The following is a 12857-nucleotide window of genomic DNA, read 5'->3' as shown; positions in this document are numbered from 1 at the left end:
CACATATAGAAGTAACACAGTCTATTCCTAGACACATATTTATATGACATACTGACACGTATAGAAGTAACACGGTCTATTCCTAGACACGTATCTACATGACATACTGACATGTATAGCAGTAACACGGTCTATTCCTCGACACGTATATACATGACATACTGACACATATAGCGGTAACATGGTCTATTCCTAGACACGTATCTACATGACATACTGACACATATAGCAGTAACACGGTCTATTCCTAGACACGTATCTACATGACATACTGACACATATAGCAGTAACACGGTCTATTCCTAGACACGTATCTACATGACATACTAACATATATAGCAGTAACACGGTCTATTCCTAGACATGTATCTACATGACATACTGACACTTATAGCAGTAACACGGTCTATTCCTAGACACGTATCTACATGACATACTGACACATATAGCAGTAACACGGTCTATTCCTAGACACGTATCTACATGACATACTGACACATATAACAGTAACACGGTCTATTCCTAGACACGTATCTACATGACATGCTGACACATATAGCAGTAACACGGTCTATTCCTAGACACATATCTACATGACATACTGACATATATAACAGTAACACGGTCTATTCCTAGACACGTATCTACATGACATACTGACACATATAGCAGTAACATGGTCTATTCCTAGACACGTATCTACATGACATACTGACACATATAGCAGTAACATGGTCTATTCCTAGACACGTATCTACATGACATACTGACACATATAGCAGTAACATGGTCTATTCCTAGACACGTATCTACATGATATACTGACACATATAGCAGTAACACGGTCTATTCCTAGACACGTATCTACATGACATACTGACACATATAGCAGTAACACGGTCTATTCCTAGACACGTATCTACATGACATACTGACACATATAGCAGTAACATGGTCTATTCCTAGACACATATCTACATGACATACTGACATATATAGCAGTAACACGGTCTATTCCTAGACACGTATCTACATGACATACTGACACATATAGAAGTAACACGGTCTATTCCTAGACACGTATCTACATGACATACTGACACATATAGCAGTAACACAGTCTATTCCCAGACATGTATCTACATGACATACTGACACATATAGCAGTAACACAGTCTATTCCAAGACATGTATCTACATGACATACCGACACAGATAGCAGTAACACGGTCCATTCCTAGACACGTATCTACATGACATACTGACACATATAGCAGTAACACAGTCTATTCCTAGACATGTATCTACATGACATACTGACACATATAGAAGTAACACGGTCTATTCCTAGACACGTATCTACATGACATACTGACACATATAGCAGTAACACAGTCTATTCCCAGACATGTATCTACATGACATACTGACACATATAGCAGTAACACAGTCTATTCCTAGACATGTATCTACATGACATACCGACACAGATAGCAGTAACACGGTCCTTTCCTAGACGCGTATCTACATGACATACTGACACATATAGCAGTAACACGGTCTATTCTTAGACACGTATCTACATGACATACTGACACATATAGCAGTAACACAGTCCATTCCCAGACACGTATCTACATGATATACTGACACATATAGAAGTAACACACTCTATTCCTAGACACATATTTATATGACATACTGACACGTATAGAAGTAACACGGTCTATTCCTAGACACGTATCTACATGACATACTGACATGTATAGCAGTAACACGGTCTATTCCTAGACACGTATATACATGACATACTGACACATATAGCGGTAACATGGTCTATTCCTAGACACGTATCTACATGACATACTGACACATATAGCAGTAACACGGTCTATTCCTAGACACGTATCTACATGACATACTGACACATATAGCAGTAACACGGTCTATTCCTAGACACGTATCTACATGACATACTGACATATATAGCAGTAACACGGTCTATTCCTAGACATGTATCTACATGACATACTGACACATATAGCAGTAACACGGTCTATTCCTAGACACGTATCTACATGACATACTGACACATATAGCAGTAACACGGTCTATTCCTAGACACGTATCTACATGACATACTAACATATATAGCAGTAACACGGTCTATTCCTAGACATGTATCTACATGACATACTGACATGTATAGCAGTAACACGGTCTATTCCTAGACACGTATATACATGACATACTGACACATATAGCGGTAACATGGTCTATTCCTAGACACGTATCTACATGACATACTGACACATATAGCAGTAACACGGTCTATTCCTAGACACGTATCTACATGACATACTGACACATATAGCAGTAACACGGTCTATTCCTAGACACGTATCTACATGACATACTGACATATATAGCAGTAACACGGTCTATTCCTAGACATGTATCTACATGACATACTGACACATATAGCAGTAACACGGTCTATTCCTAGACACGTATCTACATGACATACTGACACATATAGCAGTAACACGGTCTATTCCTAGACACGTATCTACATGACATACTAACATATATAGCAGTAACACGGTCTATTCCTAGACATGTATCTACATGACATACTGACACTTATAGCAGTAACACGGTCTATTCCTAGACACGTATCTACATGACATACTGACACATATAGCAGTAACACGGTCTATTCCTAGACACGTATCTACATGACATACTGACACATATAACAGTAACACGGTCTATTCCTAGACACGTATCTACATGACATGCTGACACATATAGCAGTAACACGGTCTATTCCTAGACACATATCTACATGACATACTGACATATATAACAGTAACACGGTCTATTCCTAGACACGTATCTACATGACATACTGACACATATAGCAGTAACACGATCCATTCCCAGTTACATATCTACATGACATACTAACACATATAGCAGTAACACGTTCCATTCCCAGACATGTAGAATTCTGTTACATACATTGATGTAAACTAATGACCCAATCAACTTACATTTAACATTTCCAAACAGATTTTTTTATTAAATCAAGTTAAAAACACAAACTGAAAACAATTTTTAATATCTGACCAAAAGATGCTTTTCCAAAAAGTATACAATTACTCCAAACAATTACTCCATTTCTTAATGAAATAACTGTCATATCATGGGAACAAATACTGGTGTATTTATTTTCAGGGCCAATAAGAAAACTTGCTCATTTTATAGAAACAGCTTTTTACAAAAGAAGAAATTTGTTGTATGTCTGAATTTACTGAACTACACGATTGTATTGTTGATATATTATTTCAATCTCTCTTTCATAACCTTTATTTGTAAAAGTAATTGTTATTATTTAAGGTGACTTATAAGTCCACTGGGCTGGGCAGTTCTCTGAGCTGCAGGTCACTATAATAAATTACTTACTATTATTAATAGTACATGCATTCATAAATTGTTTTTGAGAGGAAAAAGCAAAATATAATTTTGGTTGAAAGTCAGTAGCATTCAATAACCATGTGGATACCATTTGATGTAACCATCTAAGAAGACAGTTATGTAATACAACAATTAATGACTGGTTGTTTGACGTAAATTACAAACTTAACTTGACCGGGTCACAGCTTTATTGTATAATAATATGTTAACTTCAAAAGAGAGTCATTCCTAAAGTGGATAAAGTGATTTCTGATCGGTCACTGAGTTATCAAGTTTTCCTACGGGTAAGCGAATATAACCATTGTTTATTGCTGGATTATAGTAAGTATTACTATTTTAGGATGGAAGGAAAAAACAGTGTTTGGCAACTTATCTAAATACAGTTTACTGACACAAATATCACAAGATAACGTTCTAAGTTACTTTATCAATCTTTTTAAATTACTCTAATTAATATATTTTAATCACCCACATAAACGAGGCTATGAAGGAATCAGTTCTACCTTTGCTACATTACACTCTTGTTGTCACTGGTAGTACAGAGACTAAAAGTCGAAATGCCAGAAATTACCTTGCTACATGCACATACTAGTATATTTTGTACTTGATCACTTTGTGATAAGTCTTCTCAAAAAATATTTGGATGAATTCCTCATATACAGGACAGTGTTGTGTCTACTGCAAAGCATGCCGGGTTCAAAGTTTGGGTTCATAATTTCTGTGTAACCATGAATAGGTTTCTATATTAACCACTAATGTTATTTTTAGAGAACAAATCACTAAATTGTAAATGAAATGCTACAAATGTTGATGTTTTAGTGCTACCTTATACTCACTCCTTCACAATCATACCACCTTATCTTGAACAGATATTGCATCACATTAAGACGACATTGCATCACCTTCACATGGTACTGCATCACCTTCACATGGTACTGCATTACATTTAGATGGTACTGCATCACATTCACATGGTACTGCATTACATTTAGATGGTACTGCATCACATTCACATGGTACTGCATCACATTCACATGGTACTGCATCACATTTAGATAGTACTGCATCACATTCACATGGTACTGCATCACATTTAGATGGTACTGCATCACCTTCACATGGTACTGCATCACATTCACATGGTACTGCATCACCTTCACATGGTACTGCATCACATTGAACAGATATTGCATCACATTAAGACGGCATTGCATCACCTTCACATGGTACTGCATCACATTCACATGGTACTGCATTACATTTAGATGGTACTGCATCACATTCACATGGTACTGCATCACATTTAGATGGTACTGCATTGCATTTAGATGGTACTGCATCACCTTCACATGGTACTGCATCACATTCACATGGTACTGCATCACATTTAGATGGTACTGCATTGCATTTAGATGGTACTGCATCACCTTCACATGGTACTGCATTACATTTAGATGGTACTGCATCACATTCACATGGTACTGCATTACATTTAGATGGTACTGCATCACATTCACATGGTACTGCATCACATTCACATGGTACTGCATCACATTCACATGGTACTGCATCACATTTAGATAGTACTGCATCACATTCACATGGTACTGCATCACATTTAGATGGTACTGCATCACATTCACATGGTACTGCATCACCTTCACATGGTACTGCATCACATTGAACAGATATTGCATCACATTAAGACGGCATTGCATCACCTTCACATGGTACTGCATCACCTTCACATGGTACTGCATTACATTTAGATGGTACTGCATCACATTCACATGGTACTGCATTACATTTAGATGGTACTGCATCACATTCACATGGTACTGCATCACATTTAGATGGTACTGCATCACATTCACATGGTACTGCATCACATTTAGATGGTACTGCATTGCATTTAGATGGTACTGCATCACCTTCACATGGTACTGCATCACATTCACATGGTACTGCATCACATTTAGATGGTACTGCATTGCATTTAGATGGTACTGCATCACATTCACATGGTACTGCATTACATTTAGATGGTACTGCATAACATTCACATGGTACTGCATTACATTTAGATGGTACTGCATCACATTCACATGGTACTGCATCACATTTAGATTGTACTGCATCACATTCACATGGTACTGCATCACATTTAGATGGTACTGCATCACATTCACATGGTACTGCATCACATTTAGATGGTACTGCATCACCTCCACATGGTACTGCATCACATTCACATGGTACTGCATCACCTTCACATGGTACTGCATCACCTTCACATGGTACTGCATTACATTTAGATGGTACTGCATCACATTCACATGGTACTGCATCACATTTAGATGGTACTGCATCACATTCACATGGCACTGCATCACATTTAGATGGTACTGCATCACCTTCACATGGTACTGCATTACATTTAGATGGTACTGCATTGCATTTAGATGGTACTGCATCACATTTAGATGGTACTGCATCACATTCACATGGCACTGCATCACATTTAGATGGTACTGCATTGCATTTAGATGGTACTGCATCACATTCACATGGTACTGCATTACATTTAGATGGTACTGCATCACATTCACATGGTACTGCATCACATTTAGATGGTACTGCATTGCATTTAGATTGTCTCTTCTAGCAAACTGCTAAACCATACCCCAGTATACATTTTGTATTGGCATCAAATATTTAATGGTATCTGGTTGTCATGGTGAGATGCGGTAATTCAAGGTTTGTTAATGGATTTATTGTAGTCATGAGAACAAGTTGATTTAGTTTAGAGGTGTTAGTTATTAAGTCACCTAGATGGGTTTTTATTGGATAACAATGTATTTTTACTATTATCTAAATTAATATCTAACTTTGGATGATTTGATGTGTGGTTATTAAAATGATTAGGGTAATCCTGAATTAGGGTTAAACTAATCCAAAATAAAACATGGATCATCAACACTGCAATGAATATTTGACTGTCGTTTGTGTAAAACAGTCATGCACAGGTAGATACATGCCAACTCTTTTGAAACTATATTTATAATTATTCCTTAAATAATTTTATGCACATATCATCTACTCTTTGCTCTAATTCTCCCCTTGTATTGCCTTATCCTAAATTATGCTTGTGTTATATTAGAAAAAGATAATGTGATGTGATGAGGCTACTTACTCCCTTATTATTTATAATCCAGATTTCATCTATGATTCCTTGATTCATGAATTATTTGAACCCTAATTGAAGACCAAAGACAAGCCTTGCTTTCAGTTCTCTAACAGCATGACCAGTAACCCAGTGCTTAAAAATAAGTCGCCAAACAGTTCCAGTACGATGTATAGGTTTCACACCATAATTATAATTTGTATTATGACACCTACACATTTAATTTAATTTGAGAATGACATTTGCATACTTTTAATTAAAAAAATTGTCATTTGATATAATATCTGAAGTGTTTGTGGATACAATTTTAGCAAAAACCAACTGGTTTTGAAATGGCGGACTGATACATTGAGAGCAATTCATCAGTCGAGTCAACTTTTCTAATACTGTATAGCCGGCTTCATTTTTGAGACTTAAAACTGTGATGATGCCTTTTAGTATTTTCATTTTAAAAACTGAATATTCATTCTCTTTTTTTGTTCACTTGACTCCTTGGATTCTGAAAACCATTTGGACGGTCACTCAGCAAGATGGTGTGCAACTTAGCAAAAGTTTTTTTACCCAAACTTGACTTGGCAGTCCCATTATCATTTTAGTCAAGTGGGAAAGCACAGTTACAGTACACAAACAGGTTAATATTTGATGTAAATATTTCTCAAATCACATACAATATAGATAAACAAGAAATAATTATCAAATACATACACTAGACCACAGCACAATATCAGTCAAATAGAACTGCCAAGAAATAAAATAAACACCAAATGTTTCACAAAGCTACTCGCCTGGAATCCAGCAATTCCACCGAGGACTCTCAAAAATGAATCGTTATGTAATTTATTTAGTCAACACAAAATTCTGTGTCATGGAAACTTGTGCACAGGCCAACTCTGACACAAGGCCCGCCCGCCCACAACACTCCAGACCAATTCACTAGTTTATTATTCATAAACTTTTTAAAATCATACGATGATAGGGGGTATAACTGGCCGATTTATTCACAACATTGTAATATGAGCCTTTGTTGCATACAGAGACAGATATCAAATATGACATTGTGAAATATTAGTGGAGTTAATCAGAGGTCACATACCTCTCAAAAACAGCACCAAATTATTGTTATCGTTTTTTTACAACCTGGTTGTACACTATGCTATTTGTTTTGACACATGTATGAATCCAGAAAACTGAATTTTACTTTCATACATAGCTTGGTGTTAATCAGTGAAGTGTCAATGCTAATCACGAACTAACTGTCTTTTCTACTGACAAGCTGTTTGCTCTAAAAAAAGTGGAACCACAGTAACTTGATAATTCTGGTATGAGGTGGGACCATTTGAATAAAAAATTCCATCAACATGGAAACTTTCTATCAGTGCGACTTTTTTATCCATAGTTTTTTGGTTGACCTGTGTACTGGGATGCCCAATGGATTACTGGGCTGCTTTCATGTTCTCAACATCATTCCTATATGCTAAGATCATTTCATAAATTGTGACAATGTATGATAATTAATTTCTCTCAACAGCACAGTTCATGCCTCAATATACAATATTAGGACTTGATGTGTATTCACAACAGCTGTTATCAAAATATTTTCTTTTAATCGTATTCAACATTTTTTTTATATGGAGTCATTGGTATTTATCATTTTTAGAATAAAAATGTATGTGATAGCAAAATCCATTTATATTATCACATAAAATTAGTCAACGAAAATGGGATTAATTGGGTCAATACATATAGACTAGGCCAAATAAAATTAATGAACCTATAATTTATTGTCTCCTTTGTACTTTTGATCAAACATGAACATTTTTTATCTTCATATGAAGCAGTTTCTGTTGTCCAGAATTTTGGCCAATTTGTGATTTTTATGGTACAAGGGGGAACTAATAAGCAAGCCAGATCAGCAAAAAATGATTTCATGATGGAAAAAATAAATAAATCTTTCTGTTAATTTATCAGAACCACACAATTCTTTTGTCATTATCCCATGAAAAAATTGGAAATGTCAAAAATAAAAATTTCTGCCCAACATCTTCACAGAAAGCCTGCATGAACTCAATTCAATAAGTGTGTTTCTGAATACACATATGTAATATTGTTCAAGATGGCGATGGTAATCACTCTAAGAAAACACTAGAAAAAACACCGACTCTAGGAATACACCTAAAGAACAAAGTCTCAAGTGGTTCTGCATATCGTATGTTCATCACATATCACTACACACAAATAAATCACCACATAATTTAACAAATTAAATACTTTAATTAAAAAAATACACAAATTAAATACAATTATTTTGAAAGTTATTTACAATTAATTTATATTTAATATGGGAGGATAACTATTGTCATTAAATTAAGATATAACTTAGAAATACAGACTTGTACAAATTTACATCCAATATTTTATTGGTAAATGATTGTAATGTTTACATTTGTTGTGCTTCCTTTTCATTCATTATCAAATTTTGTCTATCAGTAGTCCAAACAAAAATAAATCTTTTTCTGGTCCATGTTCATGCTCATTTCAAATGCTGCTTACATGTTTGTCTGTTTTAAACATACTTGAAGGAAAAATTAAAATGAATTATAAAACGATAAAAAAGATTTCAACTATGTCTTTGCATTCACAGAAAAAATAACCATGGACAAGAAACCAATTTATTTTTTACAGCATTAATGTGTGCTTTAAATAAATCAAATATGGTAGGTGTATACAATGTGTGCTTTAAATAAAGCAAATATGGTAGGTGTATACAATGGTTATATTACAGTTAATATTAGGATAAATTTACAACACAATAAGACAGACAGGTCAGTCTGTTGCATTCTTATCTCTACGTATGTGATTCATCACAGCATATTGAATAAATCACCAAACTAAACTATTATACAAATATTTTCAATTAGTTATGACTGATTTATATAAACTGTTAAATAAATCTTCTGTTGTTTAAAATTAAAAGACAACAGTGGCTGGCAACAAATCTTAAATATTTTTATCAATTTTCTCATAAATTATAAGTTTGTTTCCACTTTCGCATATGACCAGACTGATGCCCCAAAACAAATATCACAAATTTCCCAAAATTCTCTTTAAAATGTAAATAAACAATACATTTCTAAGTTTTGCATATAAAATATTGTAAAGTTTTTATTTCAAAAGTTTGTAAATATATTATACTTTATTCGGCATTCCTCACATCTCTGAAACAAAAACTGGAAAATAAAAATCATTACAAGAAAATCCGTAACCAATGCACTTACTTACAATACAGAGAACTTCTAAATTAAATATACAAGTTCTGCTCTGCTTGACTGAGTAAAGAAATAACCAACACTGTATCATTTACGTTCTGAACTTTGACTCTGTGACCTTGGAGGTCAGCATCTGGTTGTTCTTACCTGAAATTCAGAGCAGCCTATAACTGTTGGCAGTTGCTATGAATGCACCACCCAATTCCTAAGCCACTAACCTGTGAATGCTGGGTAATTCTCACAAGTTAGGGTCTCAGGGATTAGGTAATACACATATAGAGACATCATCCTCTACCAATACTGGTAAAGAAGGAAAGAATGTGAGAATGAAGAAATGAAGAATATACAGTAGGTATTACACAACAAAGAATTTTTTCACATAATTGTGTGCTTCTTATCAACACTATAAATGGCTTTGACATTAGTATGGCATTGATAGGGTGTTTGAGTCACTATAAGCATGGAGGTAATAAGAATATTACCTCCATGCTATAAGTATAAGGATTGAGTCAATAACTATCTAGTAAACTTGATCCATATAATCTGCGGTTTGTTTGTTAATATATTGTTTATTTCTAAACAAGTTCATATAAGAGGAAAAAACAGGGATTGTGGATATTACCAGTACATATACATATACTATATGGTAATGGTTTATTCATGAGTGGATATTACCAGTACATATACATATACTATATGGTAATGGTTTATTCATGAGTGGATATTACCAGTACATATACATATACTATATGGTAGTGGTTTATTCATGAGTGGATATTACCAGTACATATACATATACTATATGGTAATGGTTTATTCATGAGTGGATATTACCAGTACATGTATATATACATATACTATATGGCAGTGGTTTATTCATGAGTGGATATTACCAGTACATATACATATACTATATGGTAATGGTTTATTCATGAGTGGATATTACCAGTACATATACATATACTATATGGTAGTGGTTTATTCATGAGTGGATATTACCAGTACATATACATATACTATATGGTAATGGTTTATTCATGAGTGGATATTACCAGTACATGTATATATACATATACTATATGGCAGTGGTTTATTCATGAGTGGATATTACCAGTACATATACATATACTATATGGTAATGGTTTATTCATGAGTGGATATTACCAGTACATATACATATACTATATGGTAGTGGTTTATTCATGAGTGGATATTACCAGTACATATACATATACTATATGGTAATGGTTTATTCATGAGTGGATATTACCAGTACATATACATATACTATATGGTAGTGGTTTATTCATGAGTGGATATTACCAGTACATATACATATACTATATGGTAGTGGTTTATTCATGAGTGGATATTACCAGTACATATACATATACTATATGGTAGTGGTTTATTCATGAGTGGATATTACCAGTACATATACATATACTATATGGTAGTGGTTTATTCATGAGTGGATATTACCAGTACATATACATATACTATATGGTAGTGGTTTATTCATGAGTGGATATTACCAGTACATATACATATACTATATGGTAATGGTTTATTCATGAGTGGATATTACCAGTACATATACATATACTATATGGTAATGGTTTATTCATGAGTGGATATTACCAGTACATATACATATACTATATGGTAGTGGTTTATTCATGAGTGGATATTACCAGTACATATACATATACTATATGGTAGTGGTTTATTCATGAGTGGATATTACCAGTACATATACATATACTATATGGTAGTGGTTTATTCATGAGTGGATATTACCAGTACATATACATATACTATATGGTAGTGGTTTATTCATGAGTGGATATTACCAGTACATATACATATACTATATGGTAGTGGTTTATTCATGAGTGGATATTACCAGTACATATACATATACTATATGGTAGTGGTTTATTCATGAGTGGATATTACCAGTACATATACATATACTATATGGTAGTGGTTTATTCATGAGTGGATATTACCAGTACATATACATATACTATATGGTAATGGTTTATTCATGAGTGGATATTACCAGTACATATACATATACTATATGGTAATGGTTTATTCATGAGTGGATATTACCAGTACATATACATATACTATATGGTAGTGGTATTCATGAGTGGATATTACCAGTACATATACATATACTATATGGTAATGGTTTATTCATGAGTGGATATTACCAGTACATATACATATACTATATGGTAATGGTTTATTCATGAGTGGATATTACCAGTACATATACATATACTATATGGTAATGGTTTATTCATGAGTGGATATTACCAGTACATGTATATATACATATACTATATGGCAGTGGTTTATTCATGAGTGGATATTACCAGTACATATACATATACTATATGGTAGTGGTTTATTCATGAGTGGATATTACCAGTACATATACATATACTATATGGTAGTGGTTTATTCATGAGTGGATATTACCAGTACATATACATATACTATATGGTAGTGGTTTATTCATGAGTGGATATTACCAGTACATATACATATACTATATGGTAGTGGTTTATTCATGAGTGGATATTACCAGTACATATACATATACTATATGGTAATGGTTTATTCATGAGTGGATATTACCAGTACATATACATATACTATATGGTAGTGGTTTATTCATGAGTGGATATTACCAGTACATATACATATACTATATGGTAATGGTTTATTCATGAGTGGATATTACCAGTACATATACATATACTATATGGTAGTGGTTTATTCATGAGTGGATATTACCAGTACATATACTATATGGTAATGGTTTATTCATGAGGGGCGGGGGGGGGGGTGCTATATGGAGGAAAATTACATCATGGTCAAATGGAACAATATGTCAGGGACCTACATTTGAA

At 33.9% G+C, this 12857-nt stretch overlaps 1 long non-coding RNA gene and 1 other non-coding gene across 2 annotated transcripts; both read right to left on the bottom strand.

The window, feature by feature from the left end:
- Positions 1-8915: 8915 nt before the first annotated feature.
- Positions 8916-10205, bottom strand: LOC144342146 (uncharacterized). The gene is made up of 2 exons (XR_013418709.2): positions 10078-10205; positions 8916-9891 (listed from the first exon to the last, which is right to left on the bottom strand). It is a non-coding gene; the product is annotated as an uncharacterized LOC144342146 (long non-coding RNA).
- Positions 10110-10211, bottom strand: Mir125a (microRNA mir-125a). The gene has a single exon (NR_037541.2). It is a non-coding gene; the product is annotated as a microRNA mir-125a (primary transcript).
- Positions 10212-12857: the final 2646 nt, after the last annotated feature.

Source organism: Saccoglossus kowalevskii, chromosome 5 (genome assembly GCF_978046115.1).
Source record: "Saccoglossus kowalevskii chromosome 5, keSacKowa6.1, whole genome shotgun sequence".
Classification (NCBI taxonomy): Eukaryota; Metazoa; Hemichordata; class Enteropneusta; family Harrimaniidae; genus Saccoglossus; species Saccoglossus kowalevskii.
This window is presented reverse-complemented; position numbering and strand designations above follow the sequence as displayed.